Source organism: Phascolarctos cinereus, unplaced genomic scaffold (genome assembly GCF_003287225.1).
Source record: "Phascolarctos cinereus isolate Bilbo 61053 unplaced genomic scaffold, phaCin_HiC Scaffold_4;HRSCAF=312, whole genome shotgun sequence".
NCBI classification, from domain to species: Eukaryota; Metazoa; Chordata; class Mammalia; order Diprotodontia; family Phascolarctidae; genus Phascolarctos; species Phascolarctos cinereus.
Genome location: NW_027555847.1, coordinates 96613817 through 96628997, shown reverse-complemented (window position 1 = coordinate 96628997; position 15181 = coordinate 96613817). Strand labels below are relative to the sequence as shown.

Here is a 15181-nt window from a genome sequence, read left to right as displayed (position 1 = left end):
TCCTTAATATAACTGACACTTGTATAAGTGCCTTTACAAACATCTCCTTTCAGCCTCACATCAGCCTTTCAAAGGTCTATAGGTATTATAGGTATTGTTATTCCCCATTTCACAGGTGAAGAAACTGAGACTCCAAGGGTTTAAAGTAACTTAGGGTCTAGAGCTGGAAGAGACCAATGAGCTTAACTACTCCAATTTTCTTCATGTGGATTAAGAAACTGAGGCCCAGAAAGGTTAAATAGTTTGCCCAAGGACACAACACGTACTAAGTGGCAGAGCTGGGATATGAAGCCAGGTGTTTCTTCTGACTCTAAATCCAGCATTCTTTCTATTGCCTATGCCCTTTTTATGTCAGAGGCAGAATCAGAACCCAGGACTTGCTGATGCTAAAGGCTCTACCACCCCTTTGCCTCTCCTCATCCTTAACTTGACATCCTTATGAGGCTTTTTCCCTTCGTATTTGTCATTTTTTATACTTAGCATTTGACAATGATTTATTAGTTAAAAGCTTATTGGCTATTATGAAAAAAATCACAGCAGATGGAAGTGAGACAGTGATTGTGATTTATTTCAAATTTCAAAAGCCTCCTGTTAAGATTCTCAGGAGAGATAACTAACAGCAATGTTACTTCAAGGCCAGAACAAAATGTTTCTGTTGGCTTAGACTAGGCTAAGTAACAGGAAACCAGGAGTTTGTTACTATAGAAATTGTATGGATATGTAGCCGCCATAGAGTAGGTATGGTGTGCTTCATTTTCAGACTGTCCACAGGGAAATTCAGACTTCATTTAGTTTTAGGCCTGATGGTACAAAACATTGGCATTGTTTCAATAACCCTATGGAAAGCCAAGGACAGTGTCAGAAGGTTGAAGAATGTATGAGACCAATTTTGAAAATCTCCTACTAGGAAGTGAGGAGCATATTTCCCGTCCTTTCCCCATCTTTCATGTTCCTTCCTTATCTCTCTTCTTTTTCTTCTGGCTTGGAATCAGCAGATACCCCTATATTTCAGCTCCTCTAATGGTTCAGGGTATACTTGGTTCAGGGTAGTCTGGGGCTGAGCTGAGGCTTGGAGTAGGAGCATGAATGATGTCTAGCTAAGGCTCCCTTTCAGCATATTGTCTGTAGAGAAGGGAAACTGGAATTAAGAGGGAATGTCTTTATTTCTATTCCTACAGTGGAATAGATATCCCAGGTTATATTTTCCAGGAAGTGAGACTTCATACATATCAAATCCATTTAGAGGGGGACAATGAGGGTGGGACATGGGGAGGTGAATTAGGAAATTAATATTCATCTTATTTTCAGAAGAGAAATTTAACAGTGGTTATTTTAATTTAATTTAACAAATATTTGTTGAGTGCCTGCCATATGTAAGGTTCTGAGAGTAGTAGTAAGAGAGGAATAAGACAGTCTGTCTCCAAGGAACAAACTCACCATTGTGTATTTTTCTTAAGGAAAGAGTGAGGAGAGACCAAGATTGGAATCCCAGCTCTGCTACTTATTACCTGTAAGATATGTGGCCTTGGACCTTTAACTCTCTGGGCCTCAGTTTCCTCTGTAAAATGACTAAGTTAGATTAGATCATCTCTAAGGTCCCTCAGAACTGAAGAACAGCTAGGTGGTGCAGTGGATAGAGCACTAGGCCTGGAGTCAAGAAGACTCTTCTTCCTAAGTTCAAATCTGGCCTCAGACACTTATAACCTTGTGACCCAGAGTAAGTCACTTAACCATGTTTGCCTCAGTCTTCTCATCTGTAAAATGAGCTAAAGAAGGAAACTGCAAACCACTTCAGTATTTGCCAAGAAAACCCCAAATGGGGTCACAAAGAGTTGGACATGACTAAAAAACAACAAAAAAGGTCCCTTTCAGCTCTAAACAAATGAGATAATGTATATAAATCACTTTGCAAACCTTAAAGTCCTATATAAGCATCAACTATCCTGATATTGTAAATAACATTTATTACTGGTTTCATTATTATTATTATTATTAATAACATAATAATAATAACAATGACAATAGTAATATTAATAATCATAAATAGACCTAGAAGTAAAGAGTGAGCCGATGCACACCTACCCTAGCAAACAGTTAATGGAAGAGCAATCAGAAAGAGAAACAGAGCAGGACCCAGACACGCATTCCCCATGAGCTTAGTTTAATAGATAGTGTACCAGCTAGAGTGTTCTGGAAAAACTTGGCATCTGTTTCTTACTGGAGATCACTCGCTGTGCATGCTTACTGTTAGTGCTTCAGCTATCTGGAGTCTAATCTCTTTTGGGCTCCCTGCCACAGGAATAAACCACTCCTCACATCTCGTCCGTGTCTCCTTCTGGGTGAGAGGCCTGAAAGGCAGTTCTGCCACAGGGCACTTGCATAACCAGAAGCAGGCAGGAGATCATTCACTATGAATAAACATGGCTTAGAAAGAGGGAGCCAAGCTCCCCTGAGAGCCCTGCATCTTGCTCAGGTCAGACCTTCATTCCTCTTTTTTATTCTCTTGTAGACTCTCCACCATAACTATTTAAAACTCTTTCTACCTTCCTCAGGACCCTAATCTCCTGTATTTCATCCTGCCCTATTTGAATTTCAGCAAATGACCTCTAGAACTACTTTACTGAGAAAATCTAGGCCACCAGTTCTGAGATCTCTCTGCTTTCATATTCTCCTCCTCAAAATCTCTATTTCAGCTTTCATCCCGTTGTTCTTTCCTCCAGGCTCAGCGGAGGAAGTGCCCTTCCACCTTTCAGAGGAGGTCTCCTCCCCTTTGTACCTATATCTGCCTCCTTAGAGACCCTCTCATGTTCCTTTGATTATTCCCTGCTGTCCTTTTAGATGGTTCAGTGTAGAGAGAGAGTGCTAAGCCTGGAATCAGGCCTACCGAAGTTCAAATGTGGCCTCAGATACTTACTAGCTGTGTGACCCTGGGCAAGTCACTTAACCCTGTTTGTCTGAGTTTCCTCATCTGTACAATGAACCAGAGAAGAAAATGGCAAATCACTCCAGTATCCTTGCCAAGGAAATCCTAAAAAGAGTCACAAAGAGTCAGACACGACTAAAAAAAAATGACTTGACAATAGGAACAACAAAATAATTGGAAGAAGGAAATGGCAAACCACTCCTGCCAAGAAAACCCTGAACAGGGTCACAAAGAATCTGATGCAACTGAAAATCACTGAAAAACAGCAATAAAGCTGTCCTCTCCAGCTTTCTTCCTATTTCTCTTTTTGTTTTTACTGCCAAATTTCTAGAATGAATGTTCAAGGCCTCCTGCTATTTCATACTGTTGGCTCACCTTAATGACGTGGAATCTGGTTTCTGCCCTCCCCCATGCTAATGAGTTGTATTCTCAGAGGTTGCTAGTAGCCTCCTAAATGTCACATACAATTCAATGGCCTTTGCTTCCATAGCTCTCATCCCCCTTAACCATTCATAGTATATGACATTCCTTCCTTCTGGATAGTCTCTCCTCCCTTGGCTTCAGAGGCACCACATTCTCCTGTTCCTGCTCCTCCTTGTGCTATCTTGAACATGACCTACTCAGGGCTACAGTGCAAAGTTGTTTGGTTTATAGTAGCAAATTGAGTCCAACATGGAGCAGCGGTCATTGTGGGGTATACTGGTCCAATCCTGTCGAAAAGGCACAGGCCAGGAATGAGTCAGGGATCCAAGGTCAGACTGGCTGGTACAGTGTCACTGAGAGTGATAGATTCCCCAGAAGCACTCAGGGTACTTGTTCTGCCAGTCAAGGTGCTGTGGAAACAGATGTTTTATTTCAGTCTTGTCCTCAGAGGGAGCCTAGGGCTGCTAATACTGTCCCCTTCCATGCTTATCTTTCATCTCCTCTGAATTTATCTTGTGTGCATTGATTTGCATATGTTGTCTCCTGCCTTAGAATGTAAGCTCCTTGAGGGCAGGGGCTGTTTTTTCTTTTTTCTTGGCATCCCCAGTACTCAGGCACATAGGAAGCACTTAACAAAAACTTATTCATTGATTTATTTAGTCTGACCTCCTCATTTTACAGATAAGTAAACCAAGTCCAAGAGAAGTAGTCCTCAACTATTCAATGTCTGTCACTAAAGATTGAGAGATGTCCTCCAGTTAGGCTGGGGGCTTGCCTGGTTTGTCTATATTCTGTTGAGATAGGAAGGAGTCCTCTTGCACTGCAGAGGGTCTGGTCCCATTTGCAGCCTGACACCATTCCTTCTCCCGGGTTCCTTTCGGCAGTTCAAGTGGTGATAGTGGAAGGACCAAATAAGATGGGGGTAGAGGTGATAGGGGGCACTGATAAGGTGAGACAGCTTCAACACCAACTTTAAAGCTCACAGCATATCCAGACTGCTAAGTAATATATGGTTGGCACTTTCAGATTCTTGAATCTAGGATGGTCTTGACTATGAATTCCTTGGTATGACTAATTTATATTAGAAGGGAAGGCACCACATAGAGGTCACTGTTAGTTTCTACAGAGATAAGAAAGAAAAGTTACAATACCAGAGATATTTTTAGTTATTTTGGGTTCATGAGTAACCACAACCATTACCTAAAAGAAAAACGGCTTTAATCCATCATCTCATTTGCTGGAAAGAGGGCTGTATAGGTAAACCAAGCTTCCTGGCTGCTTCTGGTCAGCCTGGGTCTCATATGGTTTTGCCACTACTTAAAAATGGAATATTTCTATGGCGAGTCATATGTGGGACATATGTGCCGCAAACTGAATTCACATTTCTGTGGTGATTGGACTCTGCAGGGTGAACTTAGACCATTATTTTTTTCACCTCACCTCCACAGAAGCTGTCTCAGCTTCCCTTCTGGGCACTGTTTTCTTTCTCTGACCCTCCAGATTGGCTTTTCACCTAGTTACTGACTAACTTGTAACATATTTCTGGCGTCCTTGCAAAGGAAGTCCTTGGTAATGGCTTACCCCCTCACTTTCCATCCAGGGAATATTCAGCTGGACCCAGGGAATCTGCTCAGTTCTAGCCCTTCACTAGGGAAGGCTGAGGAAGGGAGAGGGGGTCCTGTCCTTAGGAAAAAGACATGTGACCTTGGGCAAATCACTTAACCTCTTTTGGCCTCAATTTCCAGATCTTTAAAATGAGAGGGCTAGACAAGATGACTTCTAAGGTCCCTCCCAGTTCTCAATCTGTGATCCTATGATATTGAATATCCTGATGTAAGAGGCTTCAAAGGTCAATCTATGTTGCCTGGAGTTTGCTCAGAATATCTTTTATGACTGCAAGAAACTAAACTATCCTAGAAGTCGTAATTTTTAAAACTTCCCAAGCCCTCAGCCTTCCTCAGTCTGTTGTAGTTTAGTTGTTTCCAACTCTACATGACCCCATTTGGGGTTTTCTTGGCAAAGATACTGTAGTGGTTTGCCATTTCCTTCTCCAGCTCATTTTACAGATAAGGAGACTGAGGCAAACAGGGTTAAGTGACTTGCCCGGGGTCACTCTGCTAATAAGTGTCTGAGGTCTGATTTAAACTTAGGAAAATAAGCCTTCCTGACTTCAGGCCTGGCACTCTACCCACTGTGCCACTTTAACTGATCCCTCAGTCAGTGGCCGGTTCCAAATTCTATGAGGAAGTTCTGTGAATATTTGCATTGTATGCTCCAATTCCTCCATGTTTGAGTTTAAACCCATTTCTTCTTGCTTGAGGGGATTGGTTTGTGAAATCTTTGCATCTTGAGGGCAGGAACTATTTTGTTCTTTTGATCTCAGAGTTGGAAAGGAGAATTGATTTCATCTCATTCACCTCGCCTCATTTTATAGGTGAAGAAACCGAGGCCCAGAGAGATAAATTGATTTGTCCAAGGTCAGAAAAGTAGTGAATAATGGAGCTGGAATACAAATTTTGGTCTTCTATCTCCAAATCTAATGCTTGTTCTAATCATGCCTGGAAGACAGTAATATATCTGTTGTTTGCCAAGCCAATAGGTCCTTAGTAAATGCTTGTTGAATTGAACTAAAATAATATAACTATAAGAGACAGAAAGGAACATTTCAAAGGCACTTTCAAAGCACTTTTGCCTACATTATCTCATGTGATCCTCATACTAGCCTTATGAGGTAGCAAGCAGAGCAGTGACTATTACTTTCAGTTGACAGATGAGAAAACCGAGCCATGCAGCTAATAAAGCTAGTGTCAAGAATTAGAACCTAAATCCTCTGACTCCCATTAAAGGGCTTCTTCCATTATACTAGTTAACTTTCTAATGTGGTGTACAATTAATTGACCTAAAATAGGAAGGAGGGAGTAAAATCTGTTCTAAATGCAAAAAGAAACGTCAGGATGGGGTCATAAATGACATTAGTAAATAACAACCCTGATTAGATAGGGAAAGAAAAGCTGGACTTTGAGATTATTGAGCAAAAGGCAAAGAGAATGCACTGACAAGGCAGTAAACAGGCAGACGGGGAGAATTTGAAAAGTGGGTGGCTGGCTCAGAGAAATAACAGCTCGATTCAGACCTCCCTTTAACCTTTTCTGCCATATCCACTCTCTGTTCACTCTTGAATCCTGAGTCTGACATGCACAATTGCAGACCGTAGTGCCTTTGCATCTAGAATCTTATACGCACACATGCAGGCTGCAGCCCTTAGGATTCTGGGTCTGAAATGCACTAACACATATAGCAAGACTCTAGGTTGAACGTTTGGAGCTGATAGGTGCACACCCAGTCCACAGCACTCATACATTTGGGTTCTGAAGTGTATCAAAAGAGACAGCTGCACTAAAGTATTCAGCACATGAAATGCACACACCAAAGGCAAAAAGCTCATAAGTTCTAGATCTGACATACATACACACATTCCTGAGCTATATACTTCCTTGAGGATGTTGCCACTCTACTCCTGGCCACATTGCATTTCACCATTTCTCTTTGACTGACCTTTGACTTGAGTTTTTCAGAGATGGAGGTATATTCCATGACTCTCATTCATATAGCATCCCTGGAAACATGTTCCTGTTAAAATGATGGGCTTTTATTTCAGGGAGAATCTTGGGGCCATTTGGAAGTACAACAATTATTATTCCCACTTCACTGAGGAAGGAACTGAGGCTTAGGGACTTCAAGTGACTTACTTAAATTCATATGTCAAGCAAATGACAGTCTGGGATTTGAACCGAGGCCTTCTGATTCTAGATGCAGCTCTTTTTCCATTACCCCTCACTCATTCTGGACAATAATAATGTACTTTGTAATTATGTACTCTCTGCCTTACAAATGACTTACAAATAACTGGTGTAAAAGTGTATTTTTCTTTTTGGAAAGTGCCTGGGCTAGGTAGGGACTGATTTTCCTTTATAGGAAGGAGAGTATAACATGACTCACAGCTGGAAATGCAATTTTACAGTCTACACATATAATTATGTTCAAACATTCCTTTTTTTATTAGGGTAATGAGAAAGCTATAAAGCCACCTCATATTTTTCGTGGCTTCTCAAGTGGGATTCATGTTATGAGTGAACACTCCTGTCTTCCTATTTCTCCCCACCCCCATTTTACATGCTGAGAGCCCCCAAAGCAGGTAGTGTGTTCAAGGTCAAGAGAAACTCAAAGTTAGGAGAGACCTGAGAAATATTGTGGTTAGTTCAACTCACACCTGAACAGGAATCTTTATAATATCCCTGATGAGTGGTTATCTGACCTCTTCTTGAGGTAAATGCTCACCCCGTGAATGGGGACCAACTCTTTTGCCAAGGAATTCCGTTCCCTTTTTGGGCATAGCATAGAGCTAGCAAAAAACATTTAACAGTGGCAGAAAAAGGGAAAAACAAACAAAACCGCAGAAATGCTCCTAGCAACCATTCCCCCACAAGAGTGCATTCTCATTCTTCTCTTCCCCAGGATCAGCTGGAAAGGAAGTTTGCTCCATATCTTCTCCAGTTTCCTACTAGGAAACTGAGGAACAGGGCAAAGTCTCAGTAGCTTTGAACATCTTCTGCTTACATCTCTCATTTCTCACTTCGGTTCCTATTTGAAGCTCTCTGCAATCTAGCAGAAGCTGGCAATTTCCTCCACTTTGTTGACTTACTAGCTTGGAGCCTATGTGGCAGCCTGATCATTTAACCTATCCGTGATGCCATGACCGAGTGACACCTCCATTACATGACCTGGCTCCTATTGCCTCTGCCCACTTGTACCTTTGTTGTGTTGACATTCATTCAAAGGCACATTAATGACTCTTGGAAATTTGAAGTCTTGGACCCCTTCCAGCAAGCCTGAGAGATATGGGCTAAAAAATAATACAATCAGGTGAATTTGGAACTGATTGAATGACAACACTAGAAGGATCATTAATGTTTTGATGCCAACTGGAAGGGAAGTTTCTAATAGAGTAGCCCAGAGATAAATACTTGGTTTTATAGTTAACATTTTTACCAATGGCTTGGGTAAAGATATGACATTGCTCTCATCAAATTTTTAGATGATAACAAACCAAGAGGGATAGCTAACATGTACTGGATGGTAAGGTAAAGATCTAAAAATATCTTGACAGGCTAGAACCTTGGGTTGAATCTAACAAGATAAAATTTAATAGAGGCAAATGTAACATCTTACATTTGGGCTCAAGAAAACAGTTTGCCTGACAAAAGATCTGGAGTTTTTAGTGGATGACATACTCAGTATAAAATGCTATGACTTGGTATCCAAAAAACTAATTTAATATCGGACTACATTAAGAGAGACACTGCTTGCAGGAATAAGGAAGCAATAGTCCCACTGAACTCTGCCCTTTTCAGACCACACTTGGAGCACTGTGTTTAGTTATAGTTAAGAAGAAATAGTGATAGTGGATGGAATAGTGGAGAATGTCCTGAGGATGGCAATCAGAATGGAAAAGGGACTTGACTCCTTGCTATATGTTGGTGAAGGAACTGGGAATGTTAAGAGGAAACTTGGGGGAAGCATGATAAATGTATTCAAGTATTTGGAGAGTAATACTGTGAAAGAATAATTAGCTCAGTTATTCTTGGCCCCAGAGGTCAGAGTAATGGGTAGGAGAAGCAGAGAGGTAAGTTTAGGCTGGATGTCAGGAAAAGCTGCAGAATGATTAGATCTCTCTAAAAACAGAATGGGCTGCCTCAGGCAGCAGTGGGCTCACCTGCATGAGAGATCTGTAAGCAAAGGCTGAATGGCCATTGGTTGGACATGATATAGAGGGATTCTTTGGGGAGTGTAGGCTGGACCAGATGACCACTTCAAACTCTGATAGTCTGTGATCTTTGGGACTTAAGGCCTTACAGGAAATGTAGTTCCTAATGGGATGGGTATGTGTTCGGTGCATAGCATACTAGAAAGCATAAACTTCCTCTCCTTTGACCCTTGTGCCATCCCTTAATGGGATAATGTGTATCTTCAGAATTTCATTCTTCAGAATTTCTAGTTCTTTTTAGACTGGCTTCTTTTAGGGAATGGCTGAAAAAAAAAAAGATGGTATAAGAATGTAATGGAATATTCCTGCATAGTAGTAAATTTAAACTATAAGGAAAACAGAGAAACATTAGATTTATATAAATTAATGAAAAGTGAAATTAACAGAACCAAGAGAATAACATATACATGACTGCAATAATGTAAATGAAAAGATCACTATAAGGAAGTCAAATGCTGAATAGCTGAAAAGCTAGTGAAGGTCCCAGCAAATAGCATTTGAAATATATCTCCCCACAGACAACAGAAGGGCAGGGGACTATTAGGTCAGAATATTGTATATATTTTCAGATGTGGTCATTGTATGGGATAGTGATGCATAATTGTTTTTCTTTGTCACAAGTGTGGGTGCAATGTGAAATCTACCCTCCCAAAATATGCCTTTATAATATGTATAAAGATAACTTCATTTTAAGATATGTTAAAGCTCAAATGTATCATTATGAATTAGCTATTATAATTTCTAACTACATGTTATCTGAAACAATGAAATCTTTTAACAAAAGTTTCATAAAAGCATCATCACAGCGCTCAGGCTATTTTAGAAAGTCTAATCTTATAGAGTTACCAGGAAAAAAAAATATAAAATATCTAGAAAGATTCTTCCACTAAAGTTGTACTTTAGACCTTTAATATAGATGAAGAGTACGAAGATAACCCTGGATTCTTGTAGATTGTGTCAATAGAATGCAAACACCATTTACTTAAACTAAGCTGGAAAGCCCTTGATTGTAGGTCTACCATATTGGCTGATGTCTTACTAAGTAGGGAGAAGGTAATCAACAAGAAGCTGGCCATCAGGTTAAATATACATATGCATATGTATATATGTGATGTATATGTACATGTATGTGTGTATGTATATACATATACATAACATATATATTTTCAAATATAGTTAATTTTCAAATTACAGTAAAAAGAAGCAAGAGAGGATTGAACAAGCTAATCTCCGAGGTATTTTTCAGCCCTAATAGTCTATAAAATATGAACAGGCAAAGCAACAGCAGCAACAATAACAACACAACATACACACACACACACACAACACAAACTCCTTTATCTTGCAAATGTGAATTGTTTTCTCCTTCCAGTCTTTTCTTCCCAGCCCTCCTACTCCTACCTATAGCCCCTTCCAGCTTGACCCCCATTCCCCATCACTGTCCTGACCATAATATCCCTCCTGTTTCACATCCTGTTTTCCTTTCCTTCAAGACCTCTATTTCTACTCTAGCCATTCTGTCTTGTATTCTGCCTTTGCCAGGAATGAAAATCACATCTCTATCAGAATGATTGAATGAGAAACTTTATGTGAAATCACTATACAAATGAAAAGTTCTATAGAAATTGTATTTTAGAACTAAGAGCTTGGAGCTCAGTGTTCATCTACTCTACTTCCCTACCTCTTCCATTTTACAGGTAAGGAAACTGTGGCTCAGAGAACAGAAGTGGCTCTTCTATGGCCACATACTCAGTTTATGGCAGAGCTCAGAAGAGAACCTAGATCCCTTGACTCCCAATCCAGGCATCTTTCTACTCCATCTTTCAAATTTAATACCCTATTTTTCTCTTGACCTATGTAGATACGACCCCTGTATCTCTCTAGCCATACCTATGTGACCAGAGGTAAAGATAATGGTGTGATGATTTTCACCACTCCAGTGAACAACTCATGAATGGAAAATGTTCAGATAACTATTTAACAACCAACTTGCCAGGAAAAAAAAACTTTTAAATTTAATCTGCATTATTAACATTTTCTTTATAACTTTCTTAAGTGTATACAATCAACAAAACAATAAGTGAAGTCCTGATTTTGCCACAAATTTCCTGAGCACAAATATTAGCACTGAAAATTTAATAATTGCCTCTCCCAAGAGCCACTATGAGCTGGCTCCTGCACACCCCTGGTTAAAACTCCCTTCAAGTACTTGAAGAGCTGGCTACCATATGAAAAAAGGATTAGTCTTCTTCTGCTTTGTATAAGGGGATAGAACTAGTAGCAATAGGTAGAATTTACAAAGAGACAAATTTATGCTTGATAAAATGAAAAATTTACTTCCAGTTTGAGCTATCCAATATGGAATGAGATGCCTCATAGTGGCCTCCCTTCTTTGAAGACTTTCAGCCAAAGATGACATGACCACCTGTCATGTGTCTTGTAGAAGGAATTCATTTTCAGGTATGGATTGGACAAAATGGCCTCTGAGAAGTACTTTCTAACTTTGAGGTTTTGTGATCAAATTCAGTCCAACTGAATAAGTGTTCATTAAGTTCCAACCATATGCCAGGCACTGGGCTAGTTGCTTTGTCACATGACTGATTCAGACAATTTCTGCCCAGTTGATGATGGATGGGAAAACACCATTTTAATTGCCATAGCTGAGTCAGTCACCAAAAAACAGAATCTCAGTGTTGAAAGTCATTATAGCAATAGCCTCTTTTTACATATTAGTTCCTTTCTCATTACTTGCCCATAGCTTGTGCTCAAAAAGACCCATGTGTATTGAGATATGTCAGCTGGACCCAATAGAGGTTATTAAAAATATGCATCTTGTCTTCTTAGTTGATGTACACAATAATTAGAATCAGAAATTATGGCTATCGAGGGTATAGGGCGGGTTTAAGATAGGGATATTGGCAAAGAGGCTAGAAAAGTAATGGTCATGTATAATCTTATGAATTTACCTTTGGAAATGGAAGGTTCTAAAGCAGGAGTTCTCAACCTGGGTCCATGAACCCAGAGAGTGGGGAGGGGAGAGGGTGTGATAGTCTATGGGTAGATTTCAAATAGTCCCTGGTCTTAGATGAGGGAAAAAAATACACCTTTATTTTCATTAACTTCTAACTGAAATTTAGCACTTTCTTAAATTATGAATATAGACAACAAACCATTATTCTGAGAAAGTGTTCTTGGGCTTTACCAAATTGCTAAACAAAAAGGTTAAGAATCTCTGGATTAAAGCTGAATTTTGAATTCATAATTGCTCATTTTAGAACTTTCTTTGTCTGAGTTAGGAAATCCTCTCTCTTTCCCCGCCCCACACCTCTCTCTCTCACCTTCATTTTTTAAAAATAAATTTTTATCAATATCTTCTTTTCTTACATCATCACAGTTATCCCAAGTATCCCTCCCTCTCCCAGAAAGCCATCCCATATAACAAATACTATTGTTTAGAAAGAAAAAAAGGGGGGGCAGCTAGGTGGTGCAGTAGATAGAGCTCTGGCCTTGAAGTCAAGAGGACCTGAGTTCAAATTAGGCCTCAGACACTTGAAACTTAAAGCTGTGTGACCCTGGGCAAGTCATTTAACCCTGATTGCCTTACCAAAAAATAAAAAAGTAGGGACATCTCACTTCTATACAGGGCTGGGTTAGGGAATGTCTTCTCATATCTCTTCATTTGAATACTGTTGAATCTTTATAATTTTGTTATATTTACTTTTGTGGTGTGTGGTTGCTTTTTTCTGTTTACATTGTTGTAGTCATTGTATATGTTGTTTTCTTGACTTTGTTCCCTTCACTCTGCATCAGTAAATGTAGATCTTTCCATACTTCTCTGCATTCATTGTACACATATTTTCTTATAGCACAGTAATATTTTATTCCATTCACATGCTCTCTCTTTCCACATGCTGTGTCTGCCCAGGATGTGTTGCTCTATAAGGTTCAGCGAGTAAAATCATTTTTCTGACCTTTGAGTTTTAGTTACCTATCAAGCCTTGGGCACCTCTTCAAATGCTGATCCTGCCAAACAGTTCTTGAGCTGGAGGGGATGGTCTTGGAACTGGCCACTGCCCTAGCAGGGAGTTTTACATTCTTCTGACATGTGTGGCATGGGTGCTGTTCACGTGAAACAATACCCCCTCTGAAAAGAAGGAAGAAGATAAGTTTTCACAGGCACAGAGTTCTTTCTTCATTAATATAGTCCAAGGTTATAAATTGTTGAGGGATGACAGTTGCTGTGTTGGTCTTAATGCATCTAGTAAAGCTTAATAAAGGAACAGCCTGGCATCTTCTTGCAAAGTATTTCCTTGTGAGGTTATAGGCTCGAGACAAAGTTTCCCAGCACCATCCCCCACTCCTAGCATTTAGCACAATGCCTGGCACATAGGAATTGTTTAATAATTGCTTATTGACTGATAGACTCTCCAGTCAGCACCATACTCCACTTCTTTTTCCTGCACAGTACTCCTGCTTTAATCAAAGGAGTTCACATGATTGAAAGCTGAAAAGGGACCTTAGAAATGATTTAGTTTCATCCCCTCACTTTACAGATGAGGAAACAGAAACACAGAGAAGCAAAATGACTTGTCCACATATACAGTAAATGGTAGAGTTAAGAACAGGTTCTCTGAACCCCAATCCTCTGTTTTTTCCACTACACCATATGACCTCTCAACCAAACTAAAGAATCTCACAGGTCCTTTACCTATTGGGCCATCATATACAAAGCACCTACTCAGCAAATATTTGTTGGATTTGGGGGATCATAGACAGGAGAAAAAGAGGCTAAGATTTACCTAAATATGATAAGTAAGAGGAACCTTGGGAGGGACCTTCAGAAGCCAGCTAGTTTTCCCTTCTCCTTCAAAGAAAACCATAACCTAAATTGTCCCAAACAATTCAGAATCAATATGAGACCTCCAGAGAATAAGATTCTGTTAAATCCTGAAGAAACTATTTCAGAATCTAACAATGCTCTGTACAAGAAAATTCTCTCCAAATCTCAAGCTGTCTCGCTTCAACCTTCCTTTTCCTTTTGTTAACATGAATAGCTTATTACCCCACATAATCTCTAAAGTTATAGCCTTCATGTCAATTTATTCCCCTTTCCATTGGAGAGATATCCATCAGTTTCACAGAAGCAATTTTAAATGAAACTTCCTAGGGAATTCTTTTGTTTGGTGCCTGATTACAAATTCAATATTTTTTCTAATTCAATTTAATTTAATTCATTTCAGTGAGAATTTATGTGTCAGACACTTTATGCTTTGTATTCCCATACACTGGTGATACTAAAGACAAAAATAACTGACTTCAAATTTTACATTCTATTTGGGAGAGGAAATGACAACTCGTATACATTTAATTGCATAACACACACACATTTGTATAAATATATATACACATAGAGCAAATACAAAATCAGGGAGGAAATGGATCAGAAAACACACTGAGTAGGAGATAGCATTCTACCGCTTTTTCCTCTTGTCCAAGGAAGTATGAAGGGTTCTAACAAAATAATTAAATTTTCTTTAATCTAATTTTAGCTTCCTTCATAGACAAAGCCAATAGAAAGAGCCATCGCACAGCATCTGGGAAAGTAGTACCATTAGAGAGGCACAGAAGATTAGACCATAATTTTGAATTCCTTGGGGGAGTTATGTTTGTTTTTTGGGGCTGCCAATTCAGGAGACAAATTAAAATGCAGAAGTGAGAATGATAGTAGAGGTATGGATGAAAGACCAAGAGATAGAGAGTCAGGAGAACTGACCCCTAACTAGCAATGATCTTGAGTAAGCTACTTACTCTCTGTGGACCTCAGTTTCCTCCTCTGTAAAATGAGAATTTTGGATTAGATGACCTCTGAGGTCCAACTCAAACATTTGAGGATTCTAAATGAGGCTTCTGTTAATGTGACTGGCAAGATTGGTTGTTGATGAGCCAAGTGAAAGTGCTGAGTAAGACACCTCCCTCCCCACTGTGTTGAGAGAGGAGGAAAGGGCAAAAGT

The 15181-nt window shown here is 39.6% G+C and overlaps 1 long non-coding RNA gene across 2 annotated transcripts; it reads right to left on the bottom strand.

Moving 5' to 3' along the window:
* Positions 1-6841: 6841 nt before the first annotated feature.
* LOC144456794 (uncharacterized) lies at positions 6842-15161 on the bottom strand. Of its 2 annotated transcripts, XR_013485890.1 has the most exons (3): positions 14979-15161; positions 13159-13314; positions 6842-9433 (listed from the first exon to the last, which is right to left on the bottom strand). It is a non-coding gene; the product is annotated as an uncharacterized LOC144456794 (long non-coding RNA). The 2 variants fall into 2 exon arrangements; XR_013485889.1 differs by lacking the exon at positions 6842-9433 and having other exon boundaries at positions 11480-13314.
* Between the last annotated feature and the right edge of the window lie 20 nt (positions 15162-15181).